Source organism: Panthera onca, chromosome B4 (assembly GCF_046562875.1).
Source record: "Panthera onca isolate mPanOnc1 chromosome B4, mPanOnc1 haplotype 2, whole genome shotgun sequence".
NCBI lineage: Eukaryota > Metazoa > Chordata > Mammalia > Carnivora > Felidae > Panthera > Panthera onca.
This window is the reverse complement of record NC_138345.1, coordinates 45,123,089-45,148,876: the sequence shown is the minus strand read 5'-3', so window position 1 is coordinate 45,148,876 and position 25,788 is coordinate 45,123,089. Positions and strand designations below refer to the sequence as shown.

Here is a 25,788-nt window from a genome sequence, read left to right as displayed (position 1 = left end):
GGGAACTGATTGTCGTGATACCCTCATAAGATGAGATCTTCAATCAAAAACTTATGTACTGAGATGTTAAAACGTCAAAACTGTCAAAGGAGACATTGATTCAATACGGAGCATCTCTACATTCCAGAATACTATTTGGATCATACATAAGTTATCTATGAAATGTCTATTTGGGAAACTTCAACAACAGTATGTCATTTACGTTGCGGAAAGGATATTGCGGAGGGATTGACCCTGTTATTAACCAGCCTTGAGTAGCCATAAACTTTGCCCGGAGAAGAGAAAATGTTTATAAATATTCTCATCAATAACTCTGGCAAAAATAAAAATTACTTCCACCTGAGTTTCATATGTTAATCTTTCTTCTCTGAATCTGACAGTGCAAGATACATATTGATTAAACCGATAGATGTAAAAAGATGTATATTGACTGCCTTGTAAGTTAAAGAAACAATAGACAATTAGATGCATAAACTGAAGCTTACATTCTTTTCAATATTGACTTAAAGAGTATCTGTCCCCACCACCCACCTATGCAGAGACCAATTTATTTAGATTTATTAGGCAAGGGAACAACAACAACAACAACAACAAACCCCTGAGGGCTAAAGGAAATCCTGGAAACTTCATGTTTGATGTCTTCATATTGTGGACCCTAGAAACTTGATCATCTACTCACATTACAAAAATAACACCTCAGTATCCAATTTCTCTGAATAACAGCCAGGCAAAGGATACTAAGGTGGAAATAGAAGCCATATTAGGAATATCTTACTGTACATACTTCCACTTACTGGCGTATTGAGGATGAAAATGATGTAGCCAAAACAAGTGGTTTAGCTTCTGAGATTATATTAATTCGGAGAAATCATGCAAAAATGATAATAACTCTGAGTTGGAAGAAGCATCTGTACTACTTCTTTTACTCCTGGTGTTTGGAGTAGAGTTTTTTAGGCTTACTCTAAGAGAACGAACGTAGCCAACTGGTTACAGAAAGTGCAAACAAATTACTTCTTTTTGTTTGTTTGTTTGTTTGTTTGTTTATTCATTTTGGGGGGGGGCAGAGAGAGAGGGAGACACAGAATTGGAAGCAGGCTCCAGGCTCTGAGCTGTCAGCACAGAGCCCCACGCGGGGCTCAAATTCTCAAACCGTGAGATCATGACCTGAGCCAAAATTGGTCGTTTAAGTGGCCGAGCCACCCTGGTTCCCCTTCCTTCTTGTTTTTATTTCTTATTTAATAAGTACATACACACTCACACGTTGAACATCCGCGTGTTAAGCATGGCCCTGGGTGCTATAAATACAGATGAAATGTGATAAAGTCCATGCTCTCACGTAATGCATAGTCATGGAAAACATTATGGAAGACTGATAACAATCAAGTAAACAAACTCAGGGTTATAAGTCATGACTGATGCAACTGAGAATAACTGGAGGAGAGGAATTGCTTTACATAGTGTAGTCAGACTAGACCTACCTGAGACACTGAGATTTCAAGCCGAAACTTGAGTCACAATTATAACCCAGTCATGCACCATCTTGGACCAATAATATCCTGGTGAGTGCCAGTACCCTGAGGAGCAAGTGTTTGAAGAAGTAAGAGCAGAGTAGGACCAGAGCAAGGGGTGACTGGCAGGATTGTAAAAAGCCATGTAGGTCATCAGAGGGAATTTAGATTTAAGTATAATGGGAAGGGGCACCTGGGTGGCTCAGTCTTCTGACTTCGGCTCAGGTCATGATCTCATGGTCCGTGAGTTGGAGCCCCGCGTCGGGCTCTGTGCTGATGGCTTAAGGCCTGGAGCCTGCTTCGGATTCTGTGTCTCCCTCTCTCCCTGCCCCTCACCCACTCACGCTCTGTCTCTCTCTATCAAAAAATGAATAAACGTTAAAAAACATTTTTTTAAGTGTAATGGGAAGACATCGAAGGAATTGAAACTATATGTAATATAATTTCACTTATATGTAGACTTCAGCTTACTTTGGTTATAAGAATAGATATGGTATGTGTTGAATGGGGAGGAGTACAATTAAGGGGACCAACTACTAAGTTATAGTATAGTAAGCGGTCCCTGTGAGAAATCATAATGGCTCAGATTTGGATGGTGGTAATAGACTTAAGACTCTTTTTTTAAGAGACACACACTTACTTTCCTTTAATTTTAATTTTTTTTTTTTTTTTTTTTTGAGAGAGAGAGAGAGCTTGTGCACAAGTGGGGGAGGAGCAGAGAGAGAAGGAGAGAGAATGTTAGGCAGGCTCCAGGCTCAGCTTGGAGCTAGATGTGGGACTCGATCCCACGACCATGAGATCATGACCTGAGCCAAAATCAAGAGTCAGGCGCTTAACCCACTGAGCCACCCAGGCACCTCAAGACTTTTTTAAATTTAAATATTTTTATTTTTCTAAGTAATCTCTACACCCCATATGGGACTCTAACTCACAACCCCAAGATCAAGAGTCACAGGGTGCACTGACTGAGCCAGCCAGGTGCCCTGAGTTAGGACCTTTTTAAATGGATGAATTCTATATGTTGTACGGGTAAAGCAGATCAGTCTTATTACCTGGCTAGATGAAGGGAAGGAATTGAAGAAAAAGAAGATTCCGAAAACTTTTAGATTTTTTTTACATTAGCATTTGAGGCGACACTGCCACCTAAAATGGAGTGGCAAATGTTAATAAGGGGTGGGAGGGCAAAAATAAAAAAACTGTTTTTTTTAACATTTAACATTTTAGAGGTCTATGAAATAACCAAGTGAAAATGTCAAATAGATAGCTGAATATATGAATCTGTACCTAAGGATTGAAATAACAGATAAATATTTGGACATCATCAACATATAAATGGGATTACCTAAAAAAGTTATAGAGAAGTGACACCAGATCTAAACCCTGAGATATTCAAATCGTTGGAGGTTAAATTACAGAGAAAGGACCAGCAGAAGAAGACAAGAAAGAGCTCCGAGGAAGATGCGAAAAAAAGGACAGAATGTCTGGTAGAACGGGAGCAAGAGATGTCATTGTGTTAGGAGGAGGGAGAGGTCAGCTTTCAAATGATGTTGAGAAAAACAGTAAAATTGGGAAAACAAAGTCACCATTGGTTTTGGCAAGATGGATGCAATTGATGATCCAATGGCAAGAGCGATATTAGTGAAGCGTAGGGACAGAAGCTAGGTTCTGTGGAAAAGGTTTAGGAGGGAATACAATATGAGAGAGCAGACAGATGGTGAATGTATAACATTTTAGTAAGTTTTGTTATTAAGGAGAGTAGAGAACAGAACATGGGAACAAGACAAAATTTTCGTGTTTTCACTGGTTTTGTTTTCATGTTGGATGATACAGTGTGTGCCTGCAAATTGAAATGATTCAATAGAGAAAGGAATAATAGTATAGGAGAGGGGTAGTAATTGCTGGGGCAACGATGTTAAAATCATTATCTCTGACGTTAAAAGGTGGAACCCTCAGACCCAAGATCGGGCTCTTTAGGTGGATGAACCTAAAAATATGAAACATCCAGATTTCCTGGAACCCTCGGGGCCAGCAAGGGCAAACCCTTACCACTTACAAGAGCAGGAGAGCGTCCCCACTCCTGAAAACCGTTCAATCGACTCCATTTGAGCCAAGTTAACATTTATTCTGCTCAAGAAATGCCCTGCCACTCCTCATTACTTCAGGACAAAGTTTCAACACAGCCTAATAAGGTAAGTGCAAACTTACCTAATAAGGTAAGTTCCAAAAGAATATAGCTTCAAGCTAATACTAGCACATGTTGTTAACATTATCAGCAGAAATAATAGAACATACTGGACACGGGTCTTGAGAGTGATGGATCAAAAGGTTCTCTTTATGCCGTCTGGGTATGGAGAATTTGTTGACCTGGGCACCCTCCATAATGATTTAGGGTTCGGATTCTGGCAAGGGCACATAAATCCAGCCCTAAAATTCTGTTGGGAAAGCTCCATGAAACTTGTACACAATGCTGGCCTCATGTATAAGGTAGAGTTGCTGCAATGCCATTGACATGGTATTAAGAAGGATCGGAAAGTTCAGGGAGATGGTAACGTCAGAAAGGGTTAACTACGTAAGACCCAAGAAACCACCGCCTCACTATGTTCTCCAGAAGATCCCTGCGGATATTTTCTTCCTGAGGCAACATGAATGTGCTGGTGAGGGGAACACTGGCATTACTGAGGACTCAATGATGGGATGTCCTCCGCAGGCCAGAATTGGCTGATGGGAGAGGCTGCCAGGAACCCGGGTTCCATGTACCCATGAATACATCGGAATTGCCTGTTGTAACACTGAACTAGCCTCACCATATTGAGCAGCAAGGCCAGCCAGAGTGCTAATCATCATGTATTGATCTGCAGGAATCTGTGGTCAGCATTAAGAAAAGTGATATTCCTAGGATTCAGAGAGATAGACAATCAAGTAAGGTGCTTCTTGGATTATGTAAGAAAAAAAAAATGAATGCTAAGAAGTTACTGTAATGGAAAAACATTATTCCTTCTCAAGCTTCCAACTCTTAGTCACTTCACTTCATTGACTGAAGAAGAGCCTGGGTCCCACTGGGGAATGACGTTGCCAAGTTTCATGGTACATGCCTTCTCAGTTTCAATCCTCCCCAAAAGGAATTGCATTCAATTGACAGAGTAATTGGGACCTAGGGAAAGAGGTAATTACATTTTTTGAGAGTTGTTAAATATGAGTTATGTCCAGACGGTCAGATCAGAGCAACTAAAATGCCATCATGATCTTTCAGTGAGAGTGGAAGCCCCGGGGGGACAAATCCTTCTGTGGCTCCATTGGGTCTGCATACCCACCCCGTGGTCATCTACTTTGTTCTCAAGAACAGAATTGAGATGGATGTGCTTAGCTCCTATCAGAACACAGTCCTGAAGTTTCTTAAGTTTTGGGTAGATAGAATGTCTCATCGAGTGGATATCAGCAAGCTTTGTTTTGTTTTGTCTTTGTCTTCTTATTAACGCAGTATTTATTTGTCTTCTCTCTGTCAAACCCTGAGCCAACCACTTTCCCTAGGCAGCTTGGGGAGGCATAGAAAAAGGCACATCCAGGGCAGAAGAGACACAGGAAAAAGACCTATGGGAGGCGGAGACAGCTCCTTCACATGACCAAGAGGATGCGAAAGGCCAGCATCAGGCAAAAGAGCCCCAGCGGTTCTGGGAGGGCAAAGCCTGGAAGAGCATAGGAGAAGAGCTGTTGCTTCAGAGAGGGGTTCCTGGCATACCCAGTGATGAGGCTCCCAAACTCAGTCCCAGTTCTGGCCCCAGAGCCAGCCACCCCCACCAGGGCAGCCCGGCCCCAGTGAACTTGGCTGCTGTGTCAGTGCCCCTTTGAAATGGTGCTGGTTCAGAAGCTGCGGCTAAGAGTAAGTGAGGTCAGGGATGTGGGGCTGCCAAGCTGCTGAGCCTCTCATCTGTCGGCCTGTCTGGAATTAGCACCACTGCAGACAGTGTGGGGTTCAACAGCTGAGAGTTCCTCCTGATCAAGAGGAAGAGAGAGACGAACTTTGCACAGGCCTACATTTTCTGGTGATGAGGGCCAGGAGGGCTTCTCCGAGGGCAGAGAAGATGGAGCTGTAAGCTTTTGTCTTCCATCCTTCAAACACACGTACCAATTCGGTGCCAAAGAGGTAGAAACACACATACATTTGGTTTCTTCGTAAAGCAGCTCTTGCATAGTGAGGTGTGCATGATCGGGTTTTGGATCAGTCTGATTCTTGGCTCACTGGGCAGATGCTAGTGGAGACTGCAGTTTCTCTGCCTGCTTTGGAACCAACCGTATAACTCCATTTTAAAAGACAAAATATTGTACAGGTAACTAATTGTGAGTCTCAGTTCAGGCTCGTTCTCACTGCGTAAGGGGAAAATTCTTCCCCAAATGTAATCAGGATTTCCAAGTATCTAGAAAAGAACAAGGTGATTTGGTATTTAACTCCTGTGCGGTAAAATTTAAAACGTGTAATTAAAGTTTACAGACAAGTACCCACGCCTATCCTTAAAATATGACTGGGCTGTAGAATCCTCTCTGTGACTGGCATTTAAGCGTGGCTGGAAAAAAAAAAAAAAAGCTATTCTTAAACTGCTTGAATTTGTTGCCTAGAACTCTAAGTAGGGCAGAAGAACTTCATCTTTAGGGAGTGTTTCCTGTTCAGTTAGAATCACATGATTAAGCCCCCAAGGTCAAACGCATGCAAAACAACAACTTCTGCATTGTCTTCTTCAATGTCCTCAAGTGGTGCTATTCTTGGCACTGAGGATATGAAGGTACGTGAAACACTGTTCCTGTCCTCAAAGAATGCGAGATCTAATGGAAGATTTAGTTTGTACAAAATGATGGCCACTGTCAGCAAAGTGGCAAAAGAACTATCGAAGTTGAGAGCAGTGGAGAAAGGAGGGCTTCCTGCAGGAGATGCTATGTGATCTGGACTTTGGAGAGCGGAGGCAGGGAAGAAGGTGAAGGGACATGTGTGGCTAAAGCTATGCATATAATGTAGTATTTTCGATGGTCCCGGGACGCTGAACAATCCAGTAAAATTGAAGAGAACACAGGAAGGGAAAGCTGGAGATGTGAATTTCCAGATTGTGAAGAATGTTGCCAGGGACAAACTGTGATCGATCCTATGGGCAACAAAGAAATTTTTGGAGAGTGGGAGTAGCGTGATCATTCTCTTTGCAAATACCTCAGTCTGGGGTATAAATTTTTATGTAAAATTTTGTTTTAGGAGGAGGGGTACCTCCTTATGAAGAGATTTATTTTAATGTCAGCAGGCTGGAAGTTCCTCCCAGTGGGCTGGGAAACAGCTCTTCTGGACAATGTTGGGAGAGAAGAAATGGGGAAGAGAGCTCTGAACTGAAGATAATATTGCTGGGCATGTGAGTAACTAGGAGAGCCCCGTTTTGGTATCTGTTTCTGAAAACAAAGCAGGGCATTTAATGGGTTATTTGTGAATGTCCTCACCTGTTTAGTCATTTTAAGTTATGCAAACCTATTGATTTGGATATAAGACCATGAGCTTTGCTGGCCAGTATTTAGATTGAAATGATAGTAACCCATTATCTAATAAGTTACTGTCAGTTATCTTTAATGACTAGTGTTATTATGAGGCCTGTTCATTTTTATTTTTTATGTTTTTTTTTTCCCCCTATGCTTTCAGTAAGGAATGGAACATTGGAAAAGATCACAGCTGGGATTCCTACCTTGCTGGAGTAGTAAAAAGAAAGCTCCTACTTTATTCTTAAATCCTCATCCAGGTCACTTTCAAATGTTTCCACCCTCAGGCTTATATACCTTCATACATTTTGCCTTGTGAAATGTACCCAACCCCATCTGTAGAATGATCCCATTCCTTCAGAAATTGTATGACAAGTCTATCAGGGTACTGAGAACACCAGCATAACCAGAGATTAATTCTGCTACCAAGGAGAAGGTCAGTTCAAAATCTGATTTCAGAACTGAACTTGGCAGGGCATGTGGGCATACCCAGAATTAAACATGTTTACTTTGTGTCTGTTCTTTTACTCTGTGTCTGTAAATTCTTCATTAATACTAATACTAAAAACAAATGACTTATATATTCTTGATAGAAATTCCCACTAGAATCTTCATTTTTATCCTCACCCAAATTTTATAGTCTGCCTTTTGAGGCCACGTGTATTTACATACGTGGGTCCCCGTAGGTACACTCAAATGTGGACACTCAGAGAAACAAGATCTTTTAGACAGTTCCTAAACTGTCTACATGAAGCCCAACTGAGAGATGCTTTCATGTAAAAGCTCTTTCTGTCGATCTCCACTCAGGGGCTTCGGGGTGGATGGAAGAAGTGTGTTGTAATTAATGTAAGTGGGTTCATTCATTTAAGAAATCTGGTAGGTAAATTTTCATGCTGTATTAGTTTGTTGAGGTTGCTGTAACAACATACTACAAACGGAGGGGCTTAAAAAACACAAATCTATTTCCTCACACTTCTGGAGACTGGAAGTCCAAGAACAAGATGTCGGTTCCATCTGAGGGCTCTGAGGATGATCTGTTCCAGGCGTCTCTCTTAGCTTCCGGTGGTTTGCGAGTAATCTTTGGTGTTCCCTAGCTTCTGCTATATCACCCCAACCTCTGCCTTTATCTTCACATGGCATTCTCCCTGTGTACATGTGTGTGTCCAAATTTCCCCTACCTCTTTATTTATTTTTATTTTTTCTGTCGCTTTTCTCCCCATTTAAAAAAAAATTGAGGTGTCGAGGCACCTGGGCGGCTCAGCCAGTTAAGTGTTTGTCTGACTCTTGATTTTGGCTTAGGTCATGATTTCACGGTTCGTGAGTTTGAGCCCCACATTGGGCTCTGTGCTGACAGTGACAGCCTGCTTGGGCTTCTCTCTCTCCCTAAATAAATAAATAAACTTTAAAACATTGAAGTGTAGTTGACACACAATATTATATTAGTCTCAAGTGTACAACATGGTGATTCAACATTTATATACATCATGAAGTGATTACCCTGGTAAATCTAGCTACCATCTATCAGTATACAAAATTGTTACATATTATTAACTGTATTCCTTCTGGGTACATTATATCCCTGTATTTTATTTATTTTATAAATGTATGTTTGTACCTTTTTAATCTGGTTTTTAATCCTATTTTGCCCCTCCTCTCCCCACCCCCCTCTGGCAACTACTGGATAGTTTTCTGTATCTATGAGTCTGTTTCTGTTTTGTTTTGTTTGTTCATTTGTTTTGTTTCTTAATTCCACCTATAAGTGAAATCATATGGTATTTGTTCTGTCAGACTTATTTCATTTAGCATAATACTGTCTAAGTCCATCTGTGTTGTCACAAATGGCAAAGTTTCCCTCTTTCTTTATCTCTGAATAATATTCCATTGTATCCATATACCATATCTTCTCTATCCATTCATTTGCTTCCTTATCTTGGCCACTGGAAATAACACTGCAATGAACATAGGAGTACATGTATGTTTTCAAAATAGTATTTTCATTTTCTTTGGATAAATACCCAGAAGTGGAATTGTTGGATTATATTGTAGTTCTATTTTTAATTTTTTGAGGAACCTCTATCCTGGGTTTTGTTTTGTTTTGTTTTTTTAATGTTTATTTTTGAGAGAGAGAGACAGAATGTGAGCGGGGGTGGCTCAGAAAGAGAGAGGGAGACACAGAATCTGAAGCAGGCTCCAGGCTCCAGGCTGTCAGCACAGAGCCTGATGTGGGGCTCGAACTCACAAAATGTGAGATCATGACCTGAGCTGAAGTCAGACACTTAACCGACAGAGCCACCCAGCCTCTCCCTCTATGCTGTTTTTCATAGTGGCTGCACCATTTTGCACTCCCATCAATGGTGCATGAGCATTCCCTTTTCTTCATATCCTCACCAACATTTGAGCCATAATATGGCACACATGCATTAAAGGACTTCCAGAAATCAAGGGAGTTTACAAGGTAATTCTCTCTGTGTTTTGGTTGAGAAAAGGGTATGTATATTGGTAATCTGAACGTGGCAAACTCCATTACTGGTCTTAAGAATAAAATTTTTTGCTTTGTAATATGGGTGGTAGTTAAGTTGTCACAAAATTATTAAAATCAGAGCTACCTATAAAGCTGCATGACACAGAACATTTGGAGTCCGGTCAGGGCTTTGTATTTCCAAACCTGTCCTTCTTGTCCCCTGACTCAGAACCATGACCCTAGAAGGAAAACAAGAGCCAGGGCTTTAATGCTGATGACTTCACTGATGATTTGAAGTTGGAGAAAGGAAAGGCCAAGTATACGCCACTGAAAAGTCCATGGTCACCAGTTGATCGCTATCAATTTCTAAAAGAAAGAGAAGAATTTTAGACAGAAGTATTAAGTTGGCTTGGACATTATCTATGCTGATATTTCTACTAGTGGGGAGTCTCATTACAAGAAATCATGTAAAGAGAGAGAGAGAGGAAGGAGGAGGACATGAAGGGTAGAGGCCAGGAGACAGTAAGGAGAAGGGAAGAGAGGAGAGAAGAGGAAGAGGAGAGGGAAGGTAAATCTTAGGGAGGTTGTAGGTTAATATAAGAAAGACAGAGTCGAAAGAAAGAAAGAAAAAGAAAAGCTCAGGATGAAAGTAATACCTGCTCTTATGAGAATGGGGGAGACTTTTCTATGGGTAGGATTGAGGCAAGGAGAATTGAGACAAAGATAAGAAGTTTAAGAGGGATTAAAGTCAAGATTTAAATGAGAGAAAGGAACATAAACAAGAAGAGAGAATTAGGAAATTTAAAAAGAGAAATTCACTAGATAAGGGAAGAAGAATACAACTGATACTTAGGGATCACGGGAGGGCCTCTTTAGTTGGTTTTCCTTGTCATTGGCCACCACTCTGACCACGCTGGTTATCCCTTCCACGCTTGCCTCTCTGGCCACGAGGGCCATCACGGCTACCATGGCTACCCTGGCGATCTCGGTTTCTTCAGCCACCTGGGCCACCTGGGCCACTTTGGTCACTTGGGCCACCGGGGCCACCCGGGCCACCTAGGCCACTTCTGCTATATGGGCTTCCCTGGTTGTATGGCCTGTGCTGATGACCATGGCCTTTCTTTCTGTTTTTGCCCATCTTGCCACTCTGATCTCCATTTTCTCCTTGGGGTTTGACTTGTGTTTCTTCTGTGGTTCCTTCAAATAATTAACTATCTGCTTAGGCAGGAGAACACAGATTCAGGAAGGAGCAAGTCAAGAGAAATGTTAGCCACAAACTTAAATGAGGGGAGTTTGGGATCTATGAGAGCCTAACGGTAGTTAGAAGTAAATATTAGTGGTTTCAGTGGGACTAGGTCCTGGCCAGGGCCTTGTCCCCAGAAAAGAAGGGACAGAGAGATCCTGGCTTCGTCAGAGTCCATGTACTTAGCAGCTCTTGTTGGCCCATTTGCCACTTACTCTCCCCTCTTTTAATGCTTCTGCTTCATCTGTATTGCCATCTATTCTGAACTTGCCATGATATACATTCAGTCATCTATAATTCCCAGATATCTCATGACGTCTGAGAAAAATCAGACAGATTCACTGTGTTTGCTTCCAAATAAGCATGATATTTTGGCATGAATCTATTGGACGAGGGGAAATTATCAGCAATGCTGCTCACCCCAGTAGCATAGCAATCATGGAACACCACTCTCCCCTTTCTTCAATTACCGTCTACAAATTGTTAAGTCTATGGCAAACAGAAAGTAGAAATGAGGCCCACCCTATATTGTTTCCTTTTGCAAATTTCTAGTACCTATAGTTGAGTCCAAGCCCTCCTCATTTCTCTCTCTCTTTTTTAAAGATTTTATTTTTAAGTAATCTCCACACCCCACATGGGGCTCAAACTCACAACACTGAGATCAAGAGTAGCATGCTTTACCAAATGAGCCAGCCAGCTCTGCCCCGCCCCCTCTCCCCCCCCACTTTTTAAAAGATTGTATTTTTAAGTAATCCCTCACCATCTCTTGAATCACCTTTCAATCCGTTCTTCATAATCTCTTGGCTGTCATTCTTATAACCATTCTCTTCAGGTTTCAACATACATTTTCTTGCATGCCCATATACTATATTGCCCCTCTGTCAGGTGCTAGAATTCCAGGCTTAAAACACACAGTCTGTGCTCTCAGGCTGTGTACTTCTCAGTGTTGTCAGATCCACTAAGAACTTGCTGTGTCACTTTCTAGTTCAAAAATCTCTTTGTTGCCCATAGAAAAAATTATAAATTACGTTCGCCATTTATAACACCATTCACAAAATGAAGCTAACCCACATCTCCAGCGCTATATTCCTATATTCACTTCAACCTTACTGATTATTTGGTGTTCCTAGATTATTAAAAATAACATATGCATAGATTTAGCTTTGCATTTCATTCCGCTTTCCCCCACTCCTCCAGTCTCCAGGGTCCACGACACAAGGTATCTCCTGTATGAGACTCCCCCTTCTCTCCCCTGTTCTCAGCTTTCCTAAGGCCTTACTTTGCTACTTTTCTGATAGTGATCACTGTTCCGTCCAAGTGAACTGTTCCATTAGATCCTGTGTTCCTTAAAGACAGGAACAATGTTTCATTTGCTTTTGCATCCTTGGTACCAAATACAGGATCCTGCCATGGTTCTTGTTAAGTAGTGGATTTTATTGAATCAATGTTGGGGTAGGGCATGTGGATAATTAAAGCACTTCTTTGAGGAATCCTCAAATAGGCATGCCCTTACAAAGATAACCAAGGTCAGGTATCTGAAGCAAGAAAAAATCAGAAGGAAAGCAGTGACCACATTGTCTAGAATTGAGAGAACTCTTAAAGCAAATCATTTTCCCCCACCCATTTTTTTTTCTTTTGGTCTTTTATGCTCCTCCTGCAGTGTGGAACTAACAAGGTTAAACTATAGAGTACAATGGTTGAAAAAGGAAATTTTAAAGGGTAAGCATGATTTTTTTTAAAGTAAAAATCACAGAAACATTGGATTATTTTTATCACCCAGGGGTTCCTAGAATCGATTTAGAAAAATTCTCAATAAGTTGATTGAATTTGAAATCATTCACCTAATACTTGGGGCATTTCATCTTCCTCTCGATAGGCTTCTTCAAAGAAAGAACAAAAAAAATGAGGTATGAAACGACATCATAACATGAAGGGAAGGATCATTGAGAACCCAGAAACTGGAGAAAAATCATTAAACTTGTAAACGTTTTCATTAAGCCACAAAATTTTGCGTTGACATTTGCTCAATGTTGTCACTTCTTTGGTGGCACAACTTACAATTCCTTAGCTCCCTCCTGTACTCTGGTCCTTTCTTAATCCTCCTTCCTACACACACACTCCCACCCACCTTGGACTTGACTTCAAGTTTTTCAATTGACGTGTGTACAACTAACAGCGGTTTCAAATGTCACATAAATGTCACATAAATAAATGTCACATAAATAAGGTGCAATGGTGAGCTCACAGATGGACCAGCGACAGCACTTTGTTAAATCACATGGTAGCTTTATGATTTAAATTAGTTCAATGTCGATGGAGATAATTCCCTTACAAATGTAAGGCATTTATGTTATTCAATCATTAGCCATTGGTGGTAGAGGGATTTAAAAAAAGAAAAATTACAAATGAGTAGGGTGTCCAGTTCCGTGAATGTGCAGCACTATTTAGAGCTCTGGCACAAGAGATTGCAATGTGAAAAGGAAGGAGGCCCTAACTAACAATACGACTGAGGACCACTGAAATTTATGGGCTTGTTGACTCTTTTTGTGTCTCTTTAGATTCAATTTTGAGAGCTTTTCAAGAAGCAAAACACTAAGCGGAGAGAAAACATGATAGGTTGTGAAGCAAAAAAGAAAGGAACATATGTTTGAACAAGGGTTTACCTAGGTCTTCAAAGAATCTTTCCGAAACGGTCCCTAGGATTTAAAAGGAAAAAAAAAAGAAGATAAAGAAGATAAATTTAAAATATGATGTGCTAAGACTCCAGCTATACATTTGTAGAAAGTCAAGTAAGTTTAGTATAGGAAGTTAAGAAAATGCCTAAGAGAACTCAAAATATTAATAATAATAATAAATATGGATGCAAGGGACCAACATTTCCCAAACTGGAACCCTAGTCCTAACCACTGGTTCTGAAGCAGAGTCATATGTTTTTACTAATTTGCCTTATATGTAGTGAAAGGAAGAGACACAATGATTGTAGACCAGAGGTTATATGACATTTTGCAACAGAAAAAATTTGATACTTGAGGCTGACAGAGTAAAACGTTTCTCCAGGAACTCCCTACCGTCTTAATGCTAATGCTTTGCTAGAAGGAAAAACAACCTTAGCTTGACAATTAGCTAGGACTCCGGGATCCGGAGAGTCTTGTTTAACAAATGAAAATATTTTTGGAAACGTCCCCTGGACCTTACCTCCCCAACTCCATAGTATATATAACAACTCTCTCCTCATTGTCCCAGGGCAGCTCTTTCTATGGGTCCTGTCCCTGTGCTTTAATAAAATCGCCTTTTTGCACACACACACACACACACACACAAAGAAAAAAAATTTTGAGAACTGACACCATCTACAGCCATATAGTTCACTGTCCACAGTAACATGACTTTACTATTTTAAAAACTCTTGCCCAGAAAGATAAATCTTTCCAATATTTATTATTTATTTCAGGAACTTGCCCCAAACTCATTTAAACTAACATTAATCTGTTCAACTTTTTTTTCTTTAATTTTTAAAAAAAAAAATTTTTTTTAATTTTTTTTTTTTAACATTCATTTATTTTTGAGACAGAGAGAGACAGAGCATGAACAGGGGAGGGGCAGAGAAAGAGAGACACAGAATCTGAAATAGGCTCCAGGCTCTGAGCCGTCAGCACAGAGCCCGACGCGGGGCTCGAACCCACGGACAGTGAGATCGTGACCTGAGCCGAAATCGGACTCTTAGCCGACTGAGCCACCCAGGTGCCCCAATCTGTTCAACTTTTTAATGGCATCAACTGCTTAGTCTCTAAGACTCTTTTCACAGCACCTCAGTACACGTGCCTCCTAAACTCTTAAATCATGAGCCTTACTCATTCCTCACAAAGCCCTCCTTGAGCCAGACCCTAAAACCTTATTTTTAAAGATCCCAACTTGAGCCTTTCCTCTCAGAAGCACTCTCCCTTACCAAAGTAAGAATACACTCATCTTTGCCTTAATGACATTATTTTGGTGGTATTCTGGGGCATCCTCCCTTTACCAATTTTTTAAGCTATATTTTACCAGTTAAGTTACTCAACATTTTGATAAATGTTTTATGCAATACTCAGAGCAACAGAGCACTGCACTTTACTGGACCTTAAGGCTGCCTTTGGGAAGTGGGTGTGTTAGCGACAGAAGTCAGGAAACAAATCATTTCCGGAACAAGAAGAGATGGGGAGCAAAGGAATTTATGTGTTGAATAAAGATATTGACTTGAAAATATTCAACACACTTAAGACAATTCAAAGTCATTTCAGATGAAGGAAAAGACAAAAGAGAGGTCACAGGATGAGGTGGAAAGATCGTGGACTTTGAAATCTCACAAGGCTGCGTCTACAGTAAAGCTTTGTCACTGTCTAATTATGTAAGTTCTGCTGACTATTTAAGCTCCAAAGTTATGGTTCAAATGTAAACCGTGAGTAGTAATATCTACTTCAAATTGTTGGCAGTCAATAATGAATGAGGTAAAATATGTATGAGACTAGACATAAGCTAAACTTTCAGGATACACCATATAATAAAAATCTTTCCTCAGAATTTTACTGTTATTTCCCACCTAATATCCAAAATACAACAAAATATAGCTTGAAGCTCAAATAATTTGACTGTAAAATATCTTCTTATAGATCCTTATTAAAGATTGTCCGCCTTTCAGAAAACTCGGAAATTACCATTTTAGAATTTTGGAATGCAACTTTGTCTCAGTAGAGGACAACAAATTTAACGCTCAAATGATCCATTAGAATTTCATGCATTTTGTATTCCTATTTTTTTTCTGACTTAGGTTGCTTCTATATAATGACAAAACATTTAACAAGAAAATACAATTTTATTTCAATTTCTAATCCTTTATTTTATAAGAGGGCTAATATCTGGATGTTTGCAGTCATTTAATAATTATCTGAATTTTTACTTTACATCTGGGTATTTGGTGCTGTTAAGATATGCCATTCATCTTCTTTATTTAAAAGCACCACAGATAGATAAAGAATGAGCCTTTCCCTTTTATTATGTATAAATTCCTCTATCATTGCCTGAAATTATCCATTTCTAGCAATTTCTAGATATACTATAAATGCATGCCTGCCAAATGTTCCCTAACCAGATCTATAAGTATTTTTTTAAAGTAATATAATGGAGACAAGAATTAATAGGGCTGGAAATAAAGAAAATGTAATACAAATAAATTCTCAATATCTTAATTTAATTTTATTTTTTTAATGTTTATTTCAGTTTTGAGAGAGAGAGAGAACACACAAGTGGGGAAGGGGCAGAGAGAGAGGGAGACAGAGAATCTGAAGCAGGTTCTGTGCTAACAGTAGAGCCCAATGTGGGACTTAAACTCACAAGCCACAAGATCCTGACCAGAGCCAAAGTCAGACATTTTACCAACTAAGCCACCCAGGCACCCCAATTCTCAATATTTTCTAAGTGGTCAAGTGTTTGATGTCAAGGAAATGAGATATTTAGATGAATTACAGAATTTTCACGTATTTGGATGACCTATTTCACACAAACGGAGCTAATAAGTGAAAGTCCATATTTCTAAACCCAGCAAAGGGTCACATCATGAAGACATTGGCTTGGGACTTAGGCCCAGGTTTTCTGAGAGCTGTTTTCTCTCTTTAGTTTGTCTATTCTCTGCATATAAAGTACATATTTAGTTTCTGAGAAAGTTGAATTCAACGTCACTCTTTTTCATGAGTCTTAACCTCATCCTTAATTGATCGCCATTTACCCATCTTACCATCATCAGTGCCCTGAGCAGAACACAAGGCCAGCAAAATCATTGAAAGCAAGAGCAGAAGCATCCTGGTAGAGGTCATGGTGTCTCTCTCTCCCTCTCTGGATGCTGTAGGAAACTCAGACATGCTCCTGTGTAAGACCCAAGAGAACGATATCCCCTTTGAAGCCCATGGATTGGACACCTCTCACCAATAACTGATTTGTCATTTTGAGTCTTAGTTGACCTGCTGTGTTCAAGGTCTAGTCAAGTTCTTCACTGGAAAACCATAAATTTTCAGGTTTTTAAAATAGTTGTTCATCATCCTCAACTATTAGTTATAAGCATTAATTGTTGTCTTCCATTTTGTAATATTCAGTTCAGAGCTATGTTTCTGTTTCACTACCCTATTCAACATTGTTGACGCTGTCCAAATGTCAATTACTTGAGGCTTCTTTCCTATAGAATGAGCCAACAAAATCATCATGAAATTAAAGGTTAAAATAACAGAAATAAAACCCATAAAATGAAAGAACAACAAAGAGTCAAGAAAGTCTAATATATCTTACATGGCTTGAAAAATGAAAGCAGCTGTCAGTAAGAGACTAAAACCAACTTCAAATTCAGAAAACTACAGTTATTCAGAATACACTTGAGTTCATGATTTCAATGGACTGTGAAATCTTAAAACTAAAAATGTCCAGAATAACGACTTGGTTAGAAAACAATATCATGCAAAACAATTGTTGAGTGAAGTAGGGTGTTCAGCTTGGAAAGAATATGACAAGTATGATAATTTTATTTACTTACATAGAACAAAGAGTAATCATATGTGTGTAGTTCTGGAAGGTATACAAAGAAAAGAGCTATTGATTTTAAAAGGAGAATATTTTGAGGATAATATGAAATAATTCCTTAGGTTTGAATTATCTTAGATTTAATTAGAATTTAATTTTAAATAATGTAATTAAAATTTAATTTTAAATTTAAAATTAAATTAATAATTTAATTATTTAAAACTAAATAAATTTTAATGATCTTAGATAACATAAAATAAACTGCTTGGGATTATTAAAACTTGAAACAATAGATTGAGTTCTTCAGGGAAAAATTAATCTCATCACCCGCTGTGCTCACACACTGAGGGATCTATAACCAGTAGTTTACAAAAGAGGAATCATTTGTGTCCAACTACCTCTGCAAAATAGTATCAGTGGAAAAAAGGCTTCTCCTTTCTTTGAATGAAAAGTCAGGAAGTTACATGACTCTTCTGATTACTCTTAGAAATTAAAATCTAGTGATCACTTTGTTACAAAACACAGACTCCATTCAATATGTTAAAATCTCCAACCCTGTTTAATGGACCTTCATAGAAAGTCACAGCTACTTTTTCTCCACCCAGCTAAGACCTTCTATAGACAAGTTGCCTGTCTCTTGGCCAGAGAGTGTATTTGGCTCCTTCTTTTTTGCTTGCTTACCTAATCCCCCAGTCAGAGGCAGCTCTTTTTGATACCTCTTAGGTTGGAATGAAGGGAGAGATAATACAAGAAAGGGAACTGAGAAAGCTTTTATTTGACTGGCGTTGTCACAAGCTGGCTCTATATTCTCTAGGCATGGTAGACATATAAAAATGTCTGTCATAGGCGTATATTCATGCCTTCTTTGGAAACCTCTCCATTATTGGTCTAGTGTTACCTCTAAATTTGTTGATGAGAACAAATGTATCCCATATCTAATTAGTTACAATCCAGCAGTTCAGCTTCTTTGGCCTCAGATTCCATCACTACTTTGGGTGGGGCTATTGGACAGGGTCTAAGATGACCCCTCAGAGTCTCCCCCTCATGCCTAGCCCATATCTGGTTTACATCATTTTCCCTGAAAATCTCTGGAGTTCAGGACGATCTCCAGTCAGTCTACCCTCCTTCATTTCATCCATAAGCAGTTACCAGGCTACTGCCAACTTCTAATTAACATCTTGTTGTATGTCTTCCAACTCCACTAAACTCAAGGTAGACAGATAATTTTTCTGTTCCGTTGTAGCTGAAGGATCATCCACCAGGGCTCTTCTGCTATTGTATAGGGGAAGGAGTTGCACCCTGGGCTAGACTGATGCCCTCTTAGATTGCCATCTGTCTTAGTCCATTCAGGCTGCTATAGCAAAATACCATCAACTGGGTGGCTTACCAACAACTTATTAATTTCTAACAGTTTTGGAGGCTGAAGACTTTAAGATCAAGGCACGGGCAGATTTGGTGTCTGGTGAGGGACTGTTTCATGGTTCACACCTTCTTCCTGTGACTTCACGTGGTGGAAAGGATAAGCAAGCTCTCTGGGTCTCTTGTAAGGGCACTAATCCCATTCATAAGGGCTTTGTGCTCATGACCTAGTCATCTCCCAAACCCTCACTTCCTAATACCCTAATACCCTAATACCCTGACATACAAGTTTTGAGGAATGCAAACATTCAGTGTATTGCATCATCAAAAAAGTTCTCAATTCCTCCAACAGAAGATTCTGTATCAGGACTTCTCCATGTATAGGAAACAGAGGACCCTCAGTCTGTGAATAAGATATTACACTAGGTGACTTTTTATCTTTCTGAGAGGCCATAGGTATCAATTTGGAATAGTCAACACTGGACACACACTTTCATCTTATTTATTTTTCATTTACCTAATAAGATAAGACAAAGAAAGTAGAGTTCACAAAGCATGGTAAGGACTGATTCCTTTCTTTGGTCTTGCTTTTTTCCTCTGGCTTCTTCTGAGTGTCTAACACAGCATCTGGCATGTGAGTCTCCTCAAGCCCAAGCCTATTCTCAAAAAATTAGCTTCTCACTTCAGTGCCTTCAAGGATGTCAGATAAGAACTTTATGTCTGGGGGCCTGGCTGGCTCAGAAAAGCACACAACTCTTGATCTCAGGGTTGTGAGTTTGCACCCCACGTCGGGTGTAGAGATCACTTAAATAAATTAAAAAAAAAATATTTTCATCCGGATTTATCTGTCTTTTACTCATCTCTACCTGTCTGCCTCTGCGAAAATGTACTTCCTTATTTCTGAGACTAAGTGTTCAATCATTCTTTCTTTCATTTCCTCTAGTAACTTGCTTCGAAAATGTGTTCTTTGTTTATTCTTGCATCTTTGGCTTTTTATTCCTGTCTGACTTTCCTCTAAAAAGACTCTTCCAGGTTCCTTGGTGGCTCAGTCAGGTAAGCTTCCAAAGCTTGGTTTCGGCTCAGGTCATGCTCTCACAGATCGAGCCCTGCTTTGAGCAAAAGATCCTTAGTCCCTGATAGCATAGCTAAACACCTCTATCAGTCCTGACCTTTAGACACCTTGTCATTTGAAAAAAAAGAAAATAATAATTGGTTAAATTGTTATTAGTTGGAAATACAGCAGAATGAATGCCTTTCTAATGGATACACCAAATTTCTAACTTTGATCTTGTCAATAGCAATCATTTCCATCATTTCAACTGTTGCAGCGATAGGGATTATTATCACAATAGGCCGTTTGTTGGGGTGGAATGTTAAAATTTGTACCAGCTACTTAGATGACTAAAGATTGAGAATTTAAGAAGGCCTGGAGCCATGACTTCTTATTTTATAGGGCTAATCACTTGAATAACTTTTCCTAATTAGGTAAAGAGAAGGAAGCCATTCATCAGTTTCTATAAGAAAAGTCTAACAGTCCTCCAGTAACTATAAATAAACAAATAAACAAACAAACAAACATTAAAAAAAAAGAAGAAAAGAATGACTGGCCTGTGCAGGGTACATCCAGCCTTCAGCAGAGATAGCTGCTAAACCAGTGCCCCAGCTTGGCATTCAGGTGCCATCGTTAATCTATCTCCAAACTCTGCAGTGGTAGCATTGTCTATCCTCAAGAACACACCTCTATGGTTCAGCTTCAGTAGAAAGAGACTAAAAGAAAAAGCAAGATATCACCATCCACAGTAACTTTTATCATTGTGGTTCCTAAGAAATAGAAGCTGGATTTTTGCTATCAAACACATGGTGAGTGTTCAAGAATTATATTTCGTTTCAGTATGAAGTAACTATTTTTGCCCTAGATTACAAGACCAGCAACATCGGTGAAATGTTCAGTTCTTTGTAACTGCAGTCCAAAAAAAATTTTTAACGTTTATTATTGAGAGACAGAGAGACAGAGCATGAGCAGGGGAGGGGGAGAGAGAGGGGAAGACACAGAATCTGAAGCAGGCTCCAGGCTCCGAGCTGTCAGCACAGAGCCTGACACGGGGCTTGAACTCAACCAACGGTGAGATCATGACCCGATCCGAAGTCAGTCGCCTAACCAACTGAGCCACCCAAGCGCCCTGGTACCCTACAGTCTAAATTTCCAAAATTAGATTAGTCATCTTTTCCTCCTAATTTACGCTTTCTTTTCCAACCCATCCTCTATACCTCCACCATCAGGGTCAGTTTTCCCCATCTGTCCCCTTTTATTCTTTCATCGAGTAAGTAATCAAAGTCTTCTTATTTCCAGTCCAATGCTAAGCATTGTGCTGCAAAGTTGAAACATCTGGCCACAACAAGAAGACCACAACCTTGCTTGGAAACATATACAGAGACCGTTATAGTGCAGATATTTCTTGAGGCCAGTGCATACACATAAAAGTGGGAAACTGTAAATGGAACACCTAGGTCTGCTTGTAGAAATCAGGAAGTACTTCAACAGATATAGTAAAATCGCAGCTGAATGTCAGGCGGATGGCTGGATGATCAGCACAGTCTAGGAAGAAGACATGTGTGCAAAAACAAAGAAGGGTGAGAAAATGTACCATTTGGGGGGCACTGAATGTAGTGTGGTATTTCTGAACTACAGTGTCTTAAGAGAGAAGACACGTGAAGTAGAAGAAGACTGGACATAGGTCTCTACCTATGATCAGTTTGCCATGCAAAGGAGGTGGTATAAATTATACTTTATCAATTGGAGGCAATGAACAAATATCATACAAAAAGCAAGATCATTAGATGAGTCTGTTAGAATGATGACATCGCCAACTGTGTGAGAAAAGAGAATGGTCTATTCTAATTCTCCCAGAAATAGATAGTGAGGGCCTGAGTTGAAACAGTGATAATTGGAATGAAGAAAGAGAAATACTCAAAGAGATATTTCAGAAGTAGAATGACGATGATAGAATTAAAAGTAAAACAAATACGGGGCTCCTGGGTGGCTCCATCTGTTGAGCACCCGACTTCAGCTCAGGTCATGATCTCACTGTTTGTGAGGTCAAGTACCGTGTCGGGCTCTGCACCAACAGCTCAGAGCCTAGTGCCTGCTTCAAATTCTGTGCCTCTCTCTCTCTCTCTGACCCTCCCCTGTTCGTGCCCTCTCTCTCTCAAAAATACGTAAACATAAATACATACATACATAAAAGCAAAATAAATAGAATTTTCTGAGGTTAATTTCATTTTTTTTGTGAGGGGACGGGGGTGCTCATGCAATTAGTGACATTAAGGTTAATGCATTAGTGACATTAAGATCAAGAGAGGTAGTCTGAGCAATTTCAGATTCAGAGAAAGATGTGGTAAGAGTAGGATTTAAGATGTTTTAAGACGTTTTAAGATGTAGGCATAAGATCCAGGCGGAAATGTCTAGTGTCTCACATGCATCTGGAAAATAGATGCTCACCAGACATTACTGGAATAAATATACCACCGTATAATTCAGGATTAAGAAATATATATTTGGGAATCACAAATATGTAGATACTTGAAACGATGACAGTGAATGAAGTAGAACCCAATGTGTGTATTAGACAGGAAAGGAAGAAAGAAAACAGCTAAAGACTGCCTAGAGAAAATCAAGAGTTAAGATACAGGGGAGTTCAAGGAGCCTGAGGAGGGAAAGACTGAGAAATCACCAGGAAGCTCTCAGTGATATCAACAGAAGAAGAGAATACCAAGAAGTCACTGAAGGTGAGGAATGAACAATAGTCACTGTGAATGAGTAGCACAAAGGCTTCAGGAGCAAACAGAATGAGATGAGACAGAAGTAGCAGGAAATCAAATTAGAAAAGCTTTTATGGAAAGTAAAAATACAACAGTAAAATTAAAATGCACAGTGGAGGCAGTAAGAAGCAGAAGGGATTCATCAGAAAATCAAATAGCACATGTTGTGGACTATAAATGAAAATGTCTAGGGCAGTTGGGAGTAGAGGGCTGGGTAAAAGTCAGGAATTCACACCCAGATTGCCTGGATTCAAATTTTGATTCTGTCACTTCCTGGTCACATCACTTTGGGAAAATTACTCAATCTCTCTGACCTTATTCTTCTTGTGATGCAATAAAAGAAAAGGATGGAGGCCAGCTAATCTGCACATGGATAATTTGGCATAGAAGCGAAAACCAAAGAGAAATTAGGCGAAATTTTTGGTTTTTCTTATCTGAAAAAGGCCAAGTAGATTGAAAGAGCAAATCAATAAAAATAAAAGTCTAAATTAGTTGTATCACACATATCCCACTTTGAAGGATGGGGGGGAGGGGGTAATGTTAGCTTTTACTTTGCTCTTAGCCTCCCTTATGCTCCCTCATCAATATATAGGCTATCAATATATTAGACCAAAGATGGCCTGTTTAAATGATAAGTGATTACTTCTGAGTAAATCAGAAGGGGATTTTACTTTATCAATACTTTTTAAATATATGTTTACACTAAGGGTAAATTTGTGTATTATTTGCTGTATTCAAAATAATGGCATTTTATTTTCTTTAAAAAAATGCTTGTGATTGATAGCTAAATGAAACTTTTCACCAGCACTACCATCAATCTACCCCTCAAAAAAGCCAAGGGGTCTATGGTCTACCATGTCTAGGGTCAATTAGAGACTAGAAGCAATATTAACCCCATCTCGGGACACCGGGGTGGCTCAGTTGCTTGAGCGTCCTACTTCAACTCAGGTCATGACCTCACGGTTTGTGAGTTCGAATCCCGCATTGGTCTCACTGCTATTAACGCAGAGCCAGCTTCGGATCCTCAGTACCCCCCTGTATCTTTCCCTCCCCTATTTGTGTTCTCTCTGTCTCTTTCTCCACCTCCTTCTCTCTCTCTCTCTCAAAAATAAACATTAAAAAAAAAATAGATTAGCCTCCTCTCATCCCTTGAGCTGTAAACTCACTTTCACCTCCATGCCACAGAATGCCAAAATCTCTTTCCTAATTGACTCAGGAAAGCAGAATCAGAATTGCAGCTTTGCAGAAGTATATGGAATGCACGTCTTGAGCAGCATACCACAATGCTGAGCCACATGCAAAGTGTGGCCACTAACTTTTGGCAAATCTGAATTTCCTTTTCTTTTTCTCTTTCTTCTGTTTTCTTATCTGGAAAATACCCATGAATGTCCTGTTAACCACAGTGAATTATTTTAGAATTCAAAGATGTTTTCCTTGAAAAAGTATACGAGAAACATACCAATAGATATTTATGTGCAATGCCTCTTTCTAGAGGTCATTCTTTCCATGATGAGGGAGCATAAGTCGAGCTGAGGGCAAAGTACAAGCTGGCATTGTCCACATACTCCCTCCCCGCCCCACCCTCCAGGTGGGACGTGTGTGATATTCCTCAGGCACTCCTGGCTGCCCAGGAACAAAGGAAAAGAAAGAAAACAAATGGTTCGTTGATAGAGATCACAGTCCTACAGGACATGAGTCTCCATCAGTTTACAAATATCTTAGTAAACTACAAGAAAAAAGCCGTTTTATCAATAGTCTAATCTCCAGAAACCTGTAGACGCAGTTTCCTGGAGCTCCACCAACACCCCTCCATAGTGATATGGGGAACAAAGACAAGAAGGCAATGACAGGTATTTAATTTCCTTATAACCTGCAGCCCATTGACAACTACTTGAGGCTGGCAGAGTAAAATTTTTCTCCACGAACTCCCTATGTCTTAATGTTAATGCTTTGCTAGAGGGAAAAACAACCTTAGCTTGACAATAGCCGGACCTCCAGTATCCTGTGAATCTTCTTTAGCATATGAAAAACTCTTTGGAAACATCCCCTGGACTTTACCTCCCCCAAATCCCAAATATAAAACCAGTCTCTCCACAGGGTCTGACGCAGCTCCTTCCTGCCCTTGGGTCCAGTCCCTGTGCTTTAATAAAATCACCTTTTTTTGCACCAAAGACATCTCAAGAATTCTTTCATGGGTATCAGCTCTGGACCCCACGAACCCCACCATCACCCCAAAAACCTCATAACTCACTGCTGGGTAAACTATAAAAAAAATTAGAACATTTGCAGAAATAGTCAGCTCTAGCTTTTACCAGAGATCTCTTTGTTATCTGAATTCATACAAGTTACTATCCATATGATTCATACATTTTCATGCCATATTACAGAGCATGGCTATGCAGAAGCTAGGTGTTCATTAAATGTTTCTTAAATAAATGAGTTTCAAATTTTACAAATGGGAACATTCATCATACTGAAATTAACATCATAAGGGATGACTCTCATGGCTCTCACAAATCTATTATATGCTTTAGCTTAGGCAAATTAATTAATGTCCGTGCTTTGGGTTTCTTCCATATATTTCCTACAGCAACCATTAACAGACTAGATCAATATAATATAAAAGATTTAAAAGAACACCACTTATATCATAAGACAATACAGGAACAAAGAACCTGTACAGCATGTAAACTTTCAGAACTATCTACAGGCAATTTCAGTGACCAAACTGAGACAAATGTCTTCTGAAAACATGCCCAAGTCCCTTGGATTTCATATTCAACAGAAACTTTGGTGATCCCCTACTGGTCCTAAGGATTCCCATCTGGACAGAAGAAACCACATGTTTTGCAATCCAGATTCTCCCTTAGAACTCAGAAATAATTAAAGCCACAAAGGTGCCTGGGTGGCTCAGTCAGTTAAGCGTCCAACTTCAGTTGGGTCATGATCTCACGATTTGTTGGTTTGAGTCCCGCGTTGGGCTCTGTGCTGACAGCTCAGAGCTTGGAACCTGCTTCCGATTCTGTGTCTCCCTGTCTCTCTGTTCCTCCCCCCGCTCACGCTCTGTCTCTTTCTCTCTCAAAAATAAGTAAACATTAAAAATTAAAAAAATAAAACAAAAAATAATTAAAGCCACAAATTGGACACAAGGCTGAAACATAGATGACACTGATCTTTTAATGACACATGGATTTTTAAGAACAACACTTCAGAAAGTAAATTTTGGCATAGATAAATCATTTTCAAAAAGCTCAGTGATATCTCCTTCTGAACCTATTTCTCCATCCAATATGTAGGGAGAAGAAACAGAGAAAGAAATAATTCCACCAACTGTTGAAAACTGACCTCTCACTCAC

At 39.7% G+C, this 25,788-nt stretch overlaps 1 pseudogene; it reads right to left on the bottom strand.

Moving 5' to 3' along the window:
* Positions 1-4,787: 4,787 nt before the first annotated feature.
* Positions 4,788-5,916, bottom strand: LOC132694715 (ATP synthase F(0) complex subunit C2, mitochondrial pseudogene; annotated as a pseudogene).
* Positions 5,917-25,788: the final 19,872 nt, after the last annotated feature.